General features: G+C 39.5%; 1 protein-coding gene across 1 annotated transcript in view; it reads left to right on the top strand.

The window, feature by feature from the left end:
• The window catches only part of tcf25 (transcription factor 25 (basic helix-loop-helix)), a 283115-nt gene that overhangs the window by 233527 nt on the left and 30631 nt on the right, over positions 1 to 18957 (top strand). The gene's annotated exons all lie outside the window — the stretch shown is intronic.

The raw sequence follows: 18957 nt of genomic DNA, 5'->3' as shown, positions 1-18957 counted from the left end.
AACATAAAACAAGAATTGCACAACAATTTTAAATGTCTACTCATTTGTCCATTTAAAAATTATTTATTCATTTACATTTTTATGTTTTAATTAAATTGATTTATGCTATTCCTTATTCTTTCGGTTTATAAGGTGTCAACAAATCCTGCATTCCTAGTCTTCCATACATTATAGCCTCTGTGACATTTAGTCACTAATCAGCAGTAAAGAAATTAGCAGAAAAACATCAAGCACAGGGCTCACACTAATTTTCAAATCAATTTTGAAAGTACGAATTCGACAGTTCAAATAAATCATTCTGCTTTTTCTCTGTTAATGTTCTTCGTTGAAAATAATTTATAAGAATGCTTCTTGATTGCTGACTGGCTGTTGGCGGTACAGCTGCTGTTAATTAAATTTCGAATATCAAATTTGTAACCGTTGCATATTTTGGGCTGCTCCTCGCTGATTGGCTGCTATTTGCAATAAGCCACATAATTACATTTTGAATGTCAAATTTGTAACCGCTGCATTTCGTTAACACTGATATACACTGATATATAGGCTAATTAGGGCCCAAGCCTTGAAAAGGCGAAGGCCCTATTGTTTTCCTTAGGATTATTATTCTTTTTATTATTAGAGCCCAAGCCTTGAAAAGGCGAAGGCCCTGTTGTTTTCCTTAGCATTATTTTTTTAGGGCCCAAGCCTTGAAAGGGCAAAGGCCCTATTGTTTTCCTTAGGATTATTATTATTCTTATTCTTATTATTTTTTTACTACCTTTTGGGCACTTTTGGGGCCCTTAACGTGCTCGAAAACTCTTGAAACTTTGCAGCGACAGCGCCCCCTGGAATGGGGTTTGAACACTTGTCCATATATCAAACACGCTTGCATGTAATAATCTGAAACTCGGTACACATATAGATCTCATCGGGCCGAACAACTTTCGTGCTCTAAGTTTTACGCCAGCCCAACAGGAAGTCGGCTATTCAATATAGTTTTAATTTTAGTTTTAGTCTAGTTTTAATTTGTTTTAGTCTAGTCTTTGTGTCAAGCTGTCATTTTTAGTTTTTATTAGTTTGTCACGTTCATAGGGCCCTATTTTAACGATCTGAAACGCAAGTGTCAAAGCGCAAAGCGCAAGTAACTTTGTGGGCGGATCCCGGCACTGTTGCTATTTTCACGGCGGGATAAATGCCTCTTGCGCCTGGCGCAAATCTAAAAGGGGTTGGTCTGAAGTAGCTTCATTATTCATAGGTGTGGTTTGGGCGTAACGTGAAATAAACCAATCAGAGCGTCATCTCACATTCCTTTTAACCCTCTGGGGTCGGCGGTCTCGCCGGCGATACCAGCTCACTTTTTTCCTTATCAGTGCAAAAGAGACTCAAATTACTCTGTTGATTTTGATCTTACATATAAGTGTTGTACATCATTCGATCCTGTTAAGTTTGTATTTTTTTTGTGGAACCTCATAATAAAAACAAAGTGTTGTGCTTTTCGCCTAATAAAGAAAAATAAACATGATGCGCGTTCTGCGTTCTCTCTGTCAGTGAAGTCCATTCTGAAACGCGTCCGAAAAATCAACTGTAACTCTGCAAATACTCAGTCAAACAGGTATACAGGCACACAGGCATGAAGCCTGAATTATCTTCTTGTAAATGAGGTAATTTATATAAAAAACAAATTTTCTCATTTTATGTAATCTGTACGAAAAGAGAGAGATGATAGTCGTTCTCGTCTCAGCTCATTAAAGTTAATTTGACCACGCCCACGGAGCGCGCGCTCTATTCAAACACAAATGCTCTGAGGCGATCCACGACCACATCAGCTGGATAACCCACCGAAAGAGACTCAGATTTACGACGCTGTGAGGAATAATAGTACTTAATAATAGTATCTTAATAATAATCCTGGAAAAAATTACCTCAGAAGTAGGCTACAGGTAGTTTCATTTGGAGGAGCAACGGATCCAGCCGAGGAAATAGGTACATTCTTTATTTTCAAGTGCTTTGTGCTAATCGCGATATGGAATAGTGTCTGTAAACAAAAAGACTGTTTGAATCGCGTTTTTGTGTGTGAATGAATGAACAGCTTTTACCTAACTATATTCCAATACTGAGATGAGTAAAAATCGACTGAAATATGTTGAAATAAAATATTTTTGTATAAGCAACGTATTAAACTGCAAATTAACATTTATATGTCCTAATCATAAAAACGATATGTTACATATGAAAGACAAGATGTCGTTTTTACTGTAAAATACTGCCACATCAAATAAGCTTGTTTGCTAAGATGTTATTATAGTGTTTGTTCGATTGTAGGCTATATTCAAACTAATTAATCCGCAACTGTGAAATATGTATGATAAAATGTATACTTTAGTATATAATACAAAGAAAGGTTACATTTGAAATATAGTTAATTTTAATTGTTGTTGTAATTGTAACCTTTTTATTAAAATAGCAAAAATATATGTAGGCTACATATAAATAAATCTTAGGTAAATCTTAAAAGCTCAATATAAGCCTCCTCTTTAAATTATTTGTATTGTGTTTTATTCGTGACACATTTGGGATACATTCCCAAACTTTCTGTAAAAACAGTATGATAATTAACTGCACAATTACTAGAAATTTTTACATTTGATATTATACAATTTGCAAGCACAATTTGAAAAATAAATAAATAATTGGAACTGTGAACCAATTTTGTATTATATAGGCATATATATATATATATATATATATATAAATATATATATATTAGTGCTGTCAAACGATTAAAATATTTAATCGCGATTAATCGCATTAATGTCATAGTTAACTCGCGATTAATCGCATTTAATCGCACATTTTTATCTATTCTAAATGTCTCTTGATTTCTTTTTGTCCCATTATTTTTTCTTATTTTAATGCTCTTATCAACATGGAAAAGTGGATCGGCTTGCTTTGTGCTAATGTTTTTTATTGAAAACAATATTGCCATATACTGTTCAATTTCACACTAAAACATTCTCACTTGGAGCAAATAATCTCTCACACAATGAATGTAACACTGTCCATCAATAAAAGGGTGAAAGAAATACTGACGAGGTCCGGATATTGACGAGGGGGCGGAGAATTCGCATCAGCTGTGTGTGTGTGTGTGTGCTGGCCATCATCAAGTGGTATTCAGACTGAACGTGCTGCGATGATGATAGCTCAGTTCACAACGACAGACACACAGATCACTTTGGTCTTGTCAGTGGAACCATTTGGCAACTTTTTAAAAGTAAACTTTCCATTCAGAATCTTATTGGCATCCATTTCGGCGTCTCTCGCTCGTCATCCACTCAAAACTGGACGTTTTGAACGTTCCTATAACATTCAGAAATAACATTTTTATAACTTAATGGGACCGTTATGAAAACGTTCTTATAACCTAAAATTGTTAGCTGGGGAAGAGGAGAGATTCGCGATTGCACTGACTGAACACGTTTTAAGTGCAGGCATATTCTCTGAGCGAGCCCAGAGAAAATTCTTACAAGAGCAGCGTGTATCTGAGAGCGCGCGACTCGAGCAGAGAGATTCGTGCTCGGCACATTATATTCCGCGCGCGAGCAGAGAGATTCGCGCTCGCGCATCCGGCTCGCAAGCCCAAACAAGACAAACAGTGTGTGCGGCGTGCCTGTTGTTTTGTTTCCGGTCTAGCTAGATCCGCTTGCGCTTTCAAAACGTCCTCTTGCGGCGCAAGCCATTGAAATGAATGGGTTTCATAGCGCAGCGCCGCGCATGCCGCGTCCTGTTGCAGAAGCATGTGAAAAAAACTACAAAGTTTGCTAGGCCAAAAAGACCGTTAATCGCGCAATAAAAAAATTAACGCCGTTAAAATGGGTTTGCGTTAACGCCGTTAATAACGCGTTTAACTGACAGCCCTAATATATATATATATATATATATATATATATATATGTATTGTCATTGCATTCTTGTGGCTCAGTGACACACCTGAATGAAAGGGTCATTAGTATGCAGCCCCATTATGCGCTCATTATGCGGGCCCATTGTCTTCTCAGGTGTGAATCACAGCAGGTCACACCCCTGCGCATATTGCCTTTCCAAACAAAAAGTGTCATTTTTAAATTTAAACCAATCTATTGTTTAATGTGAATGATAAGGCAGGATGATTTTCAGATCATTTTGAAGAAAAAACTCTAGGCGACAACATCCATTAGTCAAAAGTCTTGTGGACACATATTTAGTATGTGTTTTGTGGCCTTATTTCAGAAAATTTAAGTTTTCGTTTTTTCAATAACCACGCATAAACAATATTCTCTCAAAAATACAAAAATGTACATACATGTTGATAACACATTATGGTAGCCCTGTTTGTGCTAAATAGAGTGTAATTACACCTTTGCCAGTAATATGTTTATAAGCAACTGAAAAAAGCACAAATGTCAGAGTATGTCAAAACATCCCAAGGACCCCAAAAACACCTTGGACCCCAGAGGGTTAAGAGCAGGTGCGCATGTTGCATGGCGGATTGCTATTATAATGGCGGATTTACCAGGCGCGCGTCGGGAGCGGTTCACAGCCGAGGAGACCGACGTTCTTGTCAGGACCGTGAAAGACAGAGAAGTGACGTTGTATGGGGATGGGAGAAACCCACCAAAATCAGCGTCGGTTAAACAGGCGTGGGAGGAAGAAAACTAAATTTTTTACATCTTCATGGACACCACAATGATTTCCCTCATGTGTTATTTTTCCTTGTTATAATGTATGATTTGCAAAAATAAAAACGGCTGCATCTGTGTTGATGAGAGAATCAAAGTGTATGCGCATTGTGCACCCGCTACATTATGGCCAAGCATGCGCGCTTAAAATAGCATTATGAACAACGCGCAACGCGCCACTGACTTTAGACTAGGGGTGCGCCAAAATATCGATATGGCGATATCTCACGATATTTACTCCCGCGATCGATTCTCGATGCGCTCTTGCCAAGTATCGATCTTAAAAGCCGTTATAAAATGCTCTATTCATTATCCGAGTTGACTGGATTTGACTAGCTTTCATGAGGCACACACGCAAAGTCTCTCGCTCTCTCCCTCTCTGCCGTGCTATGTATGTTATGCGCGCAGTAGGCTGTTCTGTCTCGCATGCGCGCTCTAGATTCCGGGAGATTTGAACTAATTTGCGGGCATCAGGGAGACGCTATCATTATGCGGGAGACTCCCGGAACTTCCGGGAGACTTGGGATGTTTGGCTTTGCAAAAGTCCGCAAAACGGGAAACACGACCACATGTACAGACACCTCACGCGGCATCACCCGGAGCTCTGTGAGAAAGCCGTGGCGTAAACATTTTTATTACTACTGATTGCAGCAATGTTACACTAAAATAGTGTCTGTGACTGTTTTGTTGCAAGACACAAGTTGTTTTTGTTATTGTGTTTCATCCCAAAAAATAAATGGAGATTAATTTTCCTAATAAAAAAAAAATTGTATTTCTTAAAACATGATATATTGTGAGTTATTACTGATAATATGTCGATTATCGCAGTATCGCCATATCGTGATATTATCGGTATCGTGAACAATGTATCGCATATCGTATCGTATCGTGAAGTACCCAGCGATTCCCAGCCCTACTTTAGACTAGGTTTTTTCTGGTCAGTGGCGCAATTGTTTTATAGAACAGCAAAATAGCATGAGGGAAAGTTTCCACCGGAACACGCCTCCTCTTTGCGCTGAACCGCCCCGGGGGAGCGCAAGTGTATCTCTTAGTTAACCGACGTGTGTCTGTGGAGGGAAAAGTCCGCTTTGCGCGGGTGCAAAATAGGAATGATACATGCGTCAGTGTACAAAGTCATTTGCGCCGGGTGCAAGATAGAGCCCATACTCTTTTAAGTCTAGTCTAGATTTAGTCGACGAAAACTGATGACATTTTAGTCTAGTTTTAGTCGACGAAAGACATAGTCTAGTTTTAGTCAATGAAAATTGTATTTTATTCTCTTTTTAGTAATGCAATTCTATTTAACCCAGTCAATATAGTATAAGTAGCCTACCTAGTAGTATAGACGAAACCAAAATTTTCTTTTAGACAAACCCATTTCAAACAATATTATCTTATTATAGTTATCTTATTATATTATTGTTACCTCATAGACTCAAGAATACATCCATTCCAGACACAGAAGACGCTCTGATTTGAATTTACAACATATTTATTTTACCAACCAAACATGTTAGAAGTAGCCTACACACATGATGAAATGAAAGTTTTTCCAAATGTCATTTCTTTTTCTCCCAAAGACGAATCCCTTTCTTTGTGTCAGACTTAACTTTGTTTGTTGTCGTTTATGCTAACGCCTGTTTCACACATACTCCGTTTGCAGTGCGTATGTGGTGCGTATTTTTCCCCGCACCCATGTTAATAGGTTAGAGCGCTCACACCGCACGCGGATGCGGTCCGGCAATGCGCTCCAGGAGTGGTGCGTGCATAACAGCAGAGCAGAGATCTACACAGTACCTCAACGCGACATAATGAATGTAGACTAAAAATATTGATTTGGAATAAAAAATAGAGAATAAATATTGTGATTGTGGTACAGCCGTAGATCAGTTGCGCACTGCAAACGCAGCACATGTGAAAGCACAATAGCGCGTGCTGCTCCTGCATACACACCGCAACACGCACCGCATACGCACTTACACACGGAGTATGTGTGAAACAGCCGTAACTCACGCAGCTGCATCTTCTAAATAATGCTGCGAGTGGGGCTTGAGGATGTGAAGTTGCCTGCGTCTGCGCAGTGCGATCTGATGCAGCCCCTGAAGTAACACAGGAAACAGAAATGCTGCATAATAATAATAATAACGCAAGTAAACGAGACGAAATAACATTAAATAACATTTCGTCTCGTTTTGGTCAACGAAAATGAAGAGACATTTTAGCATAGTTTTTATTTTGTAAACCACATTTAGTCTCGTTTTTATTCGTCAACAATATTGCATTATACATTTCATTATAGTCATCGTCACATGACCAGCATTTACGTTGCGTCTCGTCTCGTTTTCGTCACGTGATAAAGGTTCGTTAGTACAGGTAGCAACGCATCAAACTTTAATATTCTTTTTTTGATGCTTTTGAGACTCTTAGCATGCTTGAAATTGCATGAAACTCGACATACAAATTACATTTATTAGCTAGTAGACGTGCAAAGTTTCAGAAACGGGCGTGGTGAGGGGATCAGTAGCGCCACCTTTAGTCAAAAATGGGGTATTAGTTTTACCTACATTAACAAAAATCGGTATGTATATTGTTCTCCTCGAGTTTCTAATTTACAGTCATTAGCTCCGACCAACAGGAAGTCAGATATTTTGGTTTGAATGTGATTTTCAGGAGAATTTTCTCCCTCCCTCTGTCTCTGTGTGTGGGGTTGGGGAATTTGTCTATTGCTTTTAATGGTTGTCAAGGTTTCAGGGGCTTTTGGGGCCCTTAACATGCTCGAAAACTCTTGAAACTTTGCACACAGGTCAGAGCCCACAGCCATCAGGGCCGGGCTGAAGCTGGTACCCGGGCGTGGCAAGGGGGCTCAACAGCGCCCCCTTGAACGGGGACCTGAAAACTTGGTCCATATATCAAACACGCTTGCATGAATTAATATGAAACTCAGTACACATATAGATCTCATCGGGCTGAACAACTTTCCCTAGGTCAAGTTTTTACGCCAGCCCAACAGGAAGTCGGCTATTATGGGTTGTTTGGAGAACGCTTGCTCTGGAATTTTAACTTCTCCAAGGCAATTCATTCAATTGCCACCAAACTCGGTCAGCTTGAGGTCAACACATTGAGGATGCCAAATTGCGGACGGATTTTTGATATTTCGAACGGTTTGGCCGTGGCGAGGAAACGAATTTATGACGAGAAAAGAGAAACACGAAATGTTATAACTTCTGCATTCTGGTTTTGCAAAACCAGCCTTTACATTTTTACTCACTCCTCTTAAGTGGTTTATTTTATTCCCACCAAACTTTTTCAACATGATGAAAATACATTAAAGATGCTAAATTGTGAACGGATATTGAATATCTCAAACGGTTTTGCTATGGTGAGGGATTAAAGTAATGTCAAAAAAAGAATCAGGAAATGTCTCATCTTTCTAAAATGTAATTATACACCATTTATTTTTATATAAAATTATACAAATATTAGAACTAAACCCATTTTACTCTTTTTATTTTATTTTATTCAAGAAGTATGAAAAAGTTTAAAACAGGCTATTTAATGCTATTTGGTTAAACAAAAATCATACATAGTGCTATACTGCCCTCTTGTGTTCAAAATCAGGTAGGCCTATTGGATTTATATATAAATATATTAGGGATGTGACTATGGGAATATTTTACCACCGGTTAATCAACGTGTGACACCGCTGGGGGCTTTTAAATCGCTAACTTGAAAGCGAAAGTAAAATACGGACGTCCGCACAAGACATTAATAATGGTGCGGAGTAGAGCGAGAGTTTTCAATTAATTCCTATGGAAGTAGGAATGAACTAAACAACGTTCCCTCTGTTCTGCTCGTCCCTCACCGTGGGCGCGCACAGTTATGAATGCCTGTGCAGCCATGAGCATTTTAGTTTAATTTAAAAATTAGCGCCATTTCGGGGGACGTATTGATGAATTTATTTTACAAAAACACAATGTTGTGTTTTATTGCGAGTGTAGACAAATATAAGTAAACACTTTGCAGTTTGAATGATGTCCTGTATGAACAAAATGACGGAGTATGTTTTTATGTGTAACACTGTTCAATCGCGTCCGCGCCACATACAGACACACACACACACACACACACATTCCAGCACTGCAATCTTGACATCGCAAACCTGTTCATTATAGCCTTAATAAGATAATGATGGCGCATGAATTCGAATGAATTCCTATGTAATTGAAGCTGAATGGATTTAAAATTAATGTGCTATATTTCAGATCAATATATTTATTTTCCTAAAATTAACTAATACTAACTTTATTCTCATCTTAATTATAAATAATTTATTTCTGTATAAAATAATACTACCACTAATAACATATTTTATTTGTATTTTTTAATCAATGTAGCATGTGTAAAAAATAAGATTAGTGCTCTGTTTTAGGACAAGAAAGGAAAACCAATGCAATATGATAAATGTCCAAAAGATGGCACCGACAGACTGTTTTTAAATGAGATTGGATAAATATGTTTTGCTTTTAAACAGTGTGTGTGTGTGTGTGAGGGGGGGAGGGGGGCTAGATAAACCATTTCACTGCTGTGTGATTTGGCCTGCATTAAAAAGGAAAATAAATGTCTTAAACCTTGTATTTTTTTAAGTAAAGGCATTTAACCAGTTTAATTGTAGTGCATTGACAATACTTTTATATAATTAGTTTATTAATTCAATTAACTTGATCCATAAACTTGGTCTGAAAATTTGGTACATAAATCAAACACAATTGCATGTAATAATATGAAACTAGGTACACATATAGATATTATCGGGCCGAACAACTTTCGTGCTCTAAGTTTTAAGCCAGCCTAAATAGAAGTCGGCTATTTTGGTCTAAATGTGGCTGAATATCATTAAATTTAAAGGATTTGTTTTGGAATATTTGAGTGTATCATAAAATCAGAATAATTCTCTCGTTTTAGTGATTCCCTAGTTATTTTTTTAAATTTATTTTTTTAATTGTTCTAATCAGGTCAGGCAAGCAAAATTCTCTGTCTTGCCCCTTAATTTTTTTAGATAATATATATACACCATATTTATATAGTTATAATATATATTTTTTATTATATATATTGAGCGTCAGCGTCAGTTCTGGCAGGCCAAGTGGTCAAGATGCTGCTAACGCTATCGGCCGTCAACAAGGTCTCATCAGCTATCTGCTCAGCTGAGCTACATCAACGCATCTGCTGTTCATCTCCCCTCGCTGCTAATGACTACGCTCAAATCAGGGCGCCCTATTTAAGCAGATTCAGTTCGCTCCTAACTGCTCACTGCTCGCTCTCTGCATATTGAAACAGGGCTCGATGTATTCACTCTCCATTCATCTCTGAAAGTCTTCACGAAGCTAAGCTAAGTTCTTTTTTAATGCTCCTTGTTAAAAGCTATCAGGATATGGGCACCATGCTGTTGCTAATGCTATCCATGTGCTTGGGCTTATCTAGTCATTTTCATTTAAATGCTCTTGCTTGGCTTATGCGATCATATTGGCAATGTGCGTTTACTTATCTGTTGTCATTGGCAACTGCTCGCGTTGCACATGCAGTGATTTAGCACTATGCAGCGATTTAGCACTATGGAGCACAGATCAAGCAGCTTGCAGTGATAGATAGTTAGTAAATAACAATTCATGGTGCAAACTGAATTATTTCTGCTGTGGCACAGCTCTAAAAAGACATAGTAAACAGTCACTATTCAGTGAGTCAATTAAAAGAAAGTCTCATCTGCTAAATCTTATATGTCTTTCTTCTGCTTAGTAACATTGCCCCTGGATGAGCTTACTGGCTGCTGGCGCCATTCACATATAGCGCCTAAAAACGCTAGGCGCCGCGTTCTCCTTTTTCCAAAGCGCTAGGGCGGTTGCGCTCCGGAGGCGTCTGTCGTTGCTGTTGCTGGTTCTTGTCACGTGACCTCGGTGCCCTTGCGGATTCTGAAAAGTTTGTTTTTATCTCAATGCGGCGCGGACGCGCTTGGAAAAAAACGAGCGTGTCGCACCACGACCGCGTCGCTTCCATTATGAGCGCGCATACCGCACGCCTACATTTGAAATAACGAACTTGAGCACGCAAAAGACGCGATATGTGAACAGGCCCTAATTCATCCTTCATTTATTTTTATCACAGGAGGTTGCTTTATGGTCTGTTTGGGGGGAAAAGTTCAGCTCTCCTAGTCCTAATTCATGTGAGCGTCTCCTAATGCTGCTGCTGTGCCCTGACTCTCTGCTAAATTCATGGTGCTCATGAATGGTCAGGAGACTCATCTGAACTGAAACATATTGCCAACTAATTCGTATTTATTCATAAAGATTTCTAAGCATTTTAATTGTCTAATTCAATCTCTTGTCTAATCACAAGAGGTTGCCAGGTATGGTTTGTTTGGGGGGAATAGTTCTGCTCTCCCAGTACTAAACTGTGAGCGTTCCCTAATGCTGCTGCTGTCCTCTGACTCTCTGCTATTTCATGGTGCTCATGAAAGGTCAGAGGACTCCCTGAACAGAGCCATACTGCCAAATTTTAATTATCAACTTGAATTGCATTTTATTCAATACAATTTCCTTATCATTTATTGTCATGTGTGTTCTTGACTTAATGGAACTGACAGAAATTGAGTGTCAGCGTCAGTTCTGGCAGGCCAAGTAGTCAAGATGCTGCTAACGCTATCGCCCGTCAACAAGGTCTCATCAGCGATCTGCTCAGCTGAGCTACATCAGCGCATGTGCTGTTCATCTCCCCTCGCTGCTAATGACTACGCTCAAATCAGGGCGCCCTATTTAAGCAGATTCAGTTCGCTCCTAACTGCTCGCTCTCTGCAACCCACCTCCTCCCCTGCTCCTCCTTGTCGTGTATAACGTGGCATTTGCTTTTCTGTCATCGTTGCTGCTCTGTTCATATGGGGGAATAGTTCTGCTCTCCCAGTACTAAACTGTGAGCGTTCCCTAATGCTGCTGCTGTCCTCTGACTCTCTGCTATTTCATGGTGCTCATGAAAGGTCAGAGGACTCCCTGAACAGAGCCATACCGCCAAATTTTAATTATCAACTTGAATTGCATTTTATTCAATACAATATCCTAATCATTTATTGTCATGTGTGTTCTTGACTTAACCCTCTGGGGTCTAAGGTGTTTTTGGGGTCCTTGAGATGTTTTGACATACTCTGACATTTGTGCTTTTTTCAGTTGCTTATAAACAAATTACTGGCAAAGGTGTAACTACACTCTATTTAGCACAAACAGGGCTACCATAATATGTAAGCAACATGTATGTACATGTTTGTATTTTTGAGAGAATATTGTTTATGCGTGGTTATTGAAAAAACTAAAACTTAAAGTTTCTGAAATAAGGCCACAAAACACATACTAAATATGTGTCCACAAGACTTTTGACTAATGGATGTTGTCGCCTAGAGTTTTTTCTTCAAAATGATCTGAAAATTATCCTGCCTTATCATTCACATAAAACAATAGATTGGTTTAAATTTAAAAATGACACTTTTTGTTTGGAAAGGCAATATGCGCAGGGGTGTGACCTGCTGTGATTCACACCTGAGAAGACAATGGGCCCGCATAATGAGCGCATAATGGGGCTGCATACTAATGAGCCTTTCATTCAGGTCTGTCACTGAGCCACAAGAATGCAATGACAATATATATATAAATAGGCCTATATAATACAAAATTGGTTCACAGTTCCAATTATTTATTTATTTTTCAAATTGTGCTTGCAAATTGTATAATATCAAATGTAAACATTTCTAGTAATTGTGCTGTTAATTCTCATACTGTATTTACAGGAAGTTTGGGAATATATCCCAAATGTGTCACTAATAAAACACAATACAAATAATTTAAAGAGGAGGCTTATATTGAGCTTTTAAGATTTATCTAAGATTTATTTATATGTACATATATTTTTGCTATTTTAATAAAAAGGTTACAATTACAACAACAATTAAAATTTTAACAATATTTCAAATGTAATCTTTCTTTGTATAAACTAAAGTATACATTTTATCATACATATTTCACAGTTGCGGATTAATTAGTTTGAATATAGCCTACAATCGAACAAACACTATAATAACATCTTAGCAAACAAGCTTATTTGATGTGGCAGTATTTTACAGTAAAAACGACATCTTGTCTTTCATATGTAACATATGGAGGCGGAGGCTCTCTTTTTGTTTTTGTCTTGTTTTGTAGATGTTATATGTTATGTTTTGCAGTATGTTATGTGTGTTTTGTATAATACGCATCGATGGTGGAAACAAATTTCCTCTCGAGGACAAATAAAATTAAATCAATCATATCGTTTTTATGATTAGGGCATATAAATGTTAATTTGCAGTTTAATACGTTGCTTATACAAAAATATTTTATTTCAACATATTTCAGTCGATTTTTACTCATCTCAGTATTGGAATATAGTTAGGTAAAAGCTGTTCATTCATTCACACACAAAAATGCGATTCATATTCAAACAGTCTTTTTGTTTACAGACACCATTTCATATCGCGATTAGAACAAAGCACTTGAAAATAATGTACCTATTCCTCAGCTGGATCCGTTGCTCCTCAAAATGAAACTACCTGCACTTCTGAGGTAATTTTTTCCAGGATTATTATTAAGATAGTATTATTCCTCACAGCGTCGTAAATATGAGTCTCTTTCGGTGGGTTATCCTGCTGATGTGTGGGCGTGGATCGCCTCAGAGTATTTGTGTTTGAATAGAGCGCGTGCTCCGTGGGCGTGGTCAAATTAACTTTAATGACCTGAGACGAGAACGACTATCATCTCTCTCTTTTCGTACAGATTACATAAAATGAGAAAATTTGTTTTTTATATAAATTACTTCATTTAAAAGAAGATAATTCAGGCTTCATGCCTGTGTGCCTGTATACCTGTTTGACTGAGTATTTGCAGAGTTTATAGTTCATATTCGGACGCGTTTCAGAATGGACTTCACTGACAGAGAGAACGCAGAACGCGCATCATGTTTATTTTTCTTTATTAGGCGAAAAGCACAACACTTTGTTTTTATTGTGAGGTTCCACAAAAAAAATACAAACTTAACAGGATCGAATGATGTACAACACTTATATGTAAGATCAAAATCAACAGAGTAATTTGAGTCTCTTTTGCACTGATAAGGAAAAAAGTGAGCTGGTATCGCCGGCGATACCGCCGACCCCAGAGGGTTAATGGAACTGACTGAAATATATATATAAATATATATATGTATATGTATATATGTATATGTATATATATTAGGGCTGACTTCTAATAGTCGAGGATTCGATTCGGAGAGGTCTGATTCGACTATGAACCTCATAGTCGAATAGTAGGGAAGTGTTAGGACCTGTTCACATATCGCGTCTTTTGCGCGCTCAAGTTCGTTATTTCAAAATAGGCGCACGGTATGCAACCAATGAGCAGCAGCATACTACAGGCTTGTAACGTCCGGACCACATTTGTTAGCATTTACGGATTTATTGGCTCAAAATGGCTTCTAAAAAATCATCAAAAGTGTGGGAGTATTTCGAGAAGGTTAAAGATGACCCAAAGAAAGTTAAGTGCAAGTTGTGTCAGCAGCTTCTTTCATATCACACGACGACAACCAACATGGCTTATCATTTGAAACGGGTAAGGCTTGTTAACTTTACAAACAAACAACAAACAAACAGTTCTACCACTCTTTTGTCAATACAGACATAATTTATTATTATCATTTTTCTGACAGTTACACCCGCAGTGTCATGACGACAGCTCAGGCAGCACCTCTGCATCAGCGGCGGCCCCAAGATTAACGCAAAAAAAAATTGATTTGAGTCCACCACTTTCAGAGAAGAGAAAAAAGGAAATTACTGAAAAGATTGCGGAGTTTGTGGCACTTGATATGAGGCCTGTGCGTATTGTTGAGGGTGAGGGATTTAAAGAACTCTTGCGCACACTTGAGCCAGGGTACACCGTCCCTACAAGAGCTACAGTGATGGATGTCGTGCACACAAAATATCTATCGATCGGGTCAGACATTTACATGGCTATACAAAACTGTGAAGCTATCAGTTTCACAACTGATATCTGGACCTTACTTCAGATGGAGGCTTATCTCAGTCACATTTCATCTCCGGAGACTGGCGACTGGAGAGTTTCGTTTTAGAAACAAAAAAAATGGAGGACAGTCACACAGCTGATCACATTGCTCGAGAACTGACGGAGATCATTTGTGAGTGGGACATTCCAAGTAGCAAGATCGTTTCTGTGGTTCATGATAACGCAGCAAACATGGTTGCGTGCACCAACCAGTTGGTCCAGCAGCCCCCCTGGGGAGAGATGGAGAGGAGAGGAGTGCGCTGCGCGGGCCACACATTACAACTCTGCATAAACAGCGCTCTGAAGCAGGACCCCATTTGCTGCATCGTTGCTGCAGCAAGGCGCTTGGTTTCTCATTTTAAAAAAAGCGCAAAGGCCACCACAGCACTATAAGATCAACAGAAACAACAGAATGTGCCCCAGCATAAACTGGTGCAGGATGTTGTTACCCGTTGGAACTCTGTTTATTTGATGCTCGATCGCTTGATAGAACAGAAGGGGCCAGTTTCAGCCGTGCTCACAGATGAGAGTGTGAGCAAACGGTCTGATCGTGACCTGGAGCTATCCACATCACAGTGGCGCACAGCAGAGGACATTGTCGCTGTTCTTAAACCGATGATCACTCTGACAGAGCTTTTGTCCCAAGAAAATAATGCATCCCTGTCTGCCACTGTCCCCATGCTTATGAATATTAAAAAAAGACATTTGGTGGTGCATGAGGACGACAGTCGAACCACAAAGATCATCAAGACTACGCTGTCCGAGGAGATGGACAGGCGATGGGAGCTTAAAGGGCCAGGACTGGAAATAAGTGTTTACATCAGTGCGGCGGTGCTTGACCCGCGCTTCAAGAAGCTCTCCTTTCTCTCTGATGACCAAAGAGATGAGGCATATTCAGTGGTGGCAGAACTAGCTGAAGGTCTAACTGACAGGTTTTTCCAGGAGGAAAGTGACACGGTGGATCCTGGGCCTACTGCCCCAAAACAGGACGCTGTAATGGCTATGCTGCTGGCCAGTGATGAAGATGAGGAGGAACAGGTTGAGACGAGCGAGAAGAAGGTCTATTTGAAGGACTTCACTAAATGCAACGGAGGCCCCCTGGAATGGTGGAAGAAAAACAAGGATAGATATCCAAAGTTGTCAAGAGTTGCTAAGAGATTTCACAGCATCCCCTCCACTTCCACGCCATCAGAGAGGATTTTTTCAAAGGCGGGGTTCATTGCCAATAAATCAAGGAGCGCCCTTTTACCGACCAACGTGAACAAGCTGGTTTTCCTTGCACACAACTTCAGAAGAATCAGACAACCACAGGTGCAGTAGAACACTTTTCATGTGTGAAGAAGTGATTTTTTTTCTTTTTCTTTTGGGACAATGTGAACTTAAGCTGAAGGCTGCGCGCGAAGCGTCTCAGGAAGGAAGACATCCTTTCCTTTTTTTCTTTTTTTTTTTGCTGCATGTGCACTTTCTGAAGCCCATTCGATTATGACTTATATTAGGCCTATGTTTAAAATTTTCGTTTTTGTGTAATTGTTTTTATTTTTTCAGGCAGGCTTATTGTATTTTGAAAAATGTTTATGACATTTTGGACTAGTGCCAGGCTGTTGCGCTAAGTTTAATTTGATTTATTTATTTTATCCCGATTCCTGAGTGTGAACTGTGAATTAAAAGCCAAGAAATAGGTTCCTAAGTGAGAGATAAAGGCATGTTTTGGCACGTTGTTGTTTTTGAAGCCAATTTGTTCCTATATTATGTGAACTTTTCTGATATGTTTGATATATGTGTGATATGTTTTGTTCATCTGGCTTTGAATAAAAGGTATTTGTTACATACCATGTTTTTCGTTTATTTTTTTTAGCTCTTTTGTTTGAAATGGAAAAAAAATCTAGCTGCTATCTAAAAAAAAAAAAAAAAAAAAAAAAGTCCGACTATCAGTCGACTACGGCAAAATCTAACGAATCAGATTCGACTATGAAAATCCTTAGTCGAAAACAGCCCTAATATACACTCACCGGCCACTTTATTAGGTACCCCATGCTAGTAACGGATTGGACCCCCTTTTGCCTTCAGAACTGCCTCAATTCTTCGTGGCATAGATTCAACAAGGTGCTGGAAGCATTCCTCAGGGGACTTTGGTCCATATTGACATGATGGCATCACACAGTTGCCGCAGATTTGTCGGATGCACATCCATGATGCGAATCTCCCGTTCCACCACATCCCAAAGATGCTCTATTGGGTTGAGATCTGGTGACTGTGGAGGCCATTTTAGTACAGTGAACTCATTGTCATGTTCAAGAAACCAATTTGAAATGATTAGAGCTTTGTGACATGGTGGAAGTAGCCATCAGAGGATGGGTACATGGTGGCCATAAAGGGATGGACATGGTCAGAAACAATGCTCAGGTAGGCCGTGGCATTTAAACGATGCCCAATTGGCACTAAGGGGCCTAAAGTGTGCCAGGAAAACATCCCCCACACCATTACACCACCACCACCAGCCTTCACAGTGGTAACAAGGCATGATGGTTCCATGTTCTCATTCTGTTTACGCCAAATTCTGACTCTAACATCTGAATGTCTCAACAGAAATCGAGACTCATCAGACCAGGCAACATTTTTCCAGTCTTCAACTGTTCAATTTTGGTGAGCTCTTGCAAATTGTAGCCTCTTTTTCCTATTTGTAGTGGAGATGAGTGGTACCCGGTGGAGTCTTCTGCTGTTGTAGCCCATCCGCCTCAAGGTTGTGCGTGTTGTGGCTTCACAAATGCTTTGCTGCATACCTCGGTTGTAACGAGTGGTTATTTCAGTCACTGTTGCCCTTCTATCAGCTCGAACCAGTCTGGCCATTCTCCTCTGACCTCTGGCATCAACAAGGCATTTCCGCCCACAGAACTGCCGCTCACTGGATGTTTTTTCTTTTTCGGACCATTCTCTGTAAACCCTAGAGATGGTTGTGCGTGAAAATCCCAGTAGATTAGCAGTTTCTGAAATACTCAGACCAGCCCTTCTGGCACCAACAATCATGCCACGTTCAAAGTCACTCAAATCAACTTTCTTCCCCATACTGATGCTCGGTTTGAACTGCAGGAGATTGTCTTGACCATGTCTACATGCCTAAATGCACTGAGTTGCCGCCATGTGATTGGCTGCTTAGAAATTAAGTGTTAACGAGCAGTTGGACAGGTGTACCTAATAAAGTGGCCGGTGAGTGTATATATATATATATATATATAAATATAGCTGCGAGCAGCGATTACGGGCCCAAGCCGGTGCCACCGCTGGTGCTAAAGGCACCAGGGTGGCGGTGCCACCGGCTTGGGCCCGTAATCGCTGCACGCAGCTATATTTTCTACTTCAGATTACTTTTTTGCTCTCTGGGAAACTATGATAATAATATTCCCACTGTTCAGTCAAATCAAATCTGTTATTTGGCTTTTAGTGACATGCTTTTTAATTATATATGAAAGCTGCAGTCTGTAACTTTTGGCACTCTAGCAGTAAATAAACAAAATTGCAGGCGTATTGGTACTGTGCAGGTACTGTGCTACTCCACAGCAGTGCCGACTCGAACCAGTCAGGGACCATTCACATATCACGTTATTTCAAATGTAGGAGCAACGCGCTCATAATAGAAGCGATGCGGTCGGTTGAAAACATCTCAACTTTTCAGAATGCCGCAAACGCACAGCAGGTCATGTGACAAAAACCAACCGATCAGCTTCAGCCTTTCCGTAACAACATGGAAAGCTCGGCCGAACAGCTGATCATAGCTGTACAGGGTGGGTTTTTATTTCTCATCTACATAAATATATCTAGTAGTAAAGCTAATGCAAGGGCTAGAAATCAATTAATCCTTTGCATCGAATGCAATGAATCCTCGTCATCAGGGACCTGGATATTGGATGGGGGGCGCTGACCCAAAAAAGGTTGAGAACCACTGGTCTACACAAACTCTGTTTGAGGGCAAAGTTGCATAACACACATTTGTGGATAACATTTGAAATTAGTTTTTTGCTGCTGACGATCTGCAATCCTGCATCCCTCTGTAAAATGACGGCCTTGATGAGGCACTTGATTGCGGTATTGCTGAATTAAAAGATCAACCATGTGATGGTTGGGCGGGATTATTAAAGGATACT

This window comes from Rhinichthys klamathensis, unplaced genomic scaffold (assembly GCF_029890125.1).
Source record: "Rhinichthys klamathensis goyatoka isolate OS25496 unplaced genomic scaffold, OSU_Roscu_1.1 h1tg000102l_1, whole genome shotgun sequence".
NCBI classification, from domain to species: Eukaryota; Metazoa; Chordata; class Actinopteri; order Cypriniformes; family Leuciscidae; genus Rhinichthys; species Rhinichthys klamathensis.
This window is presented reverse-complemented; position numbering and strand designations above follow the sequence as displayed.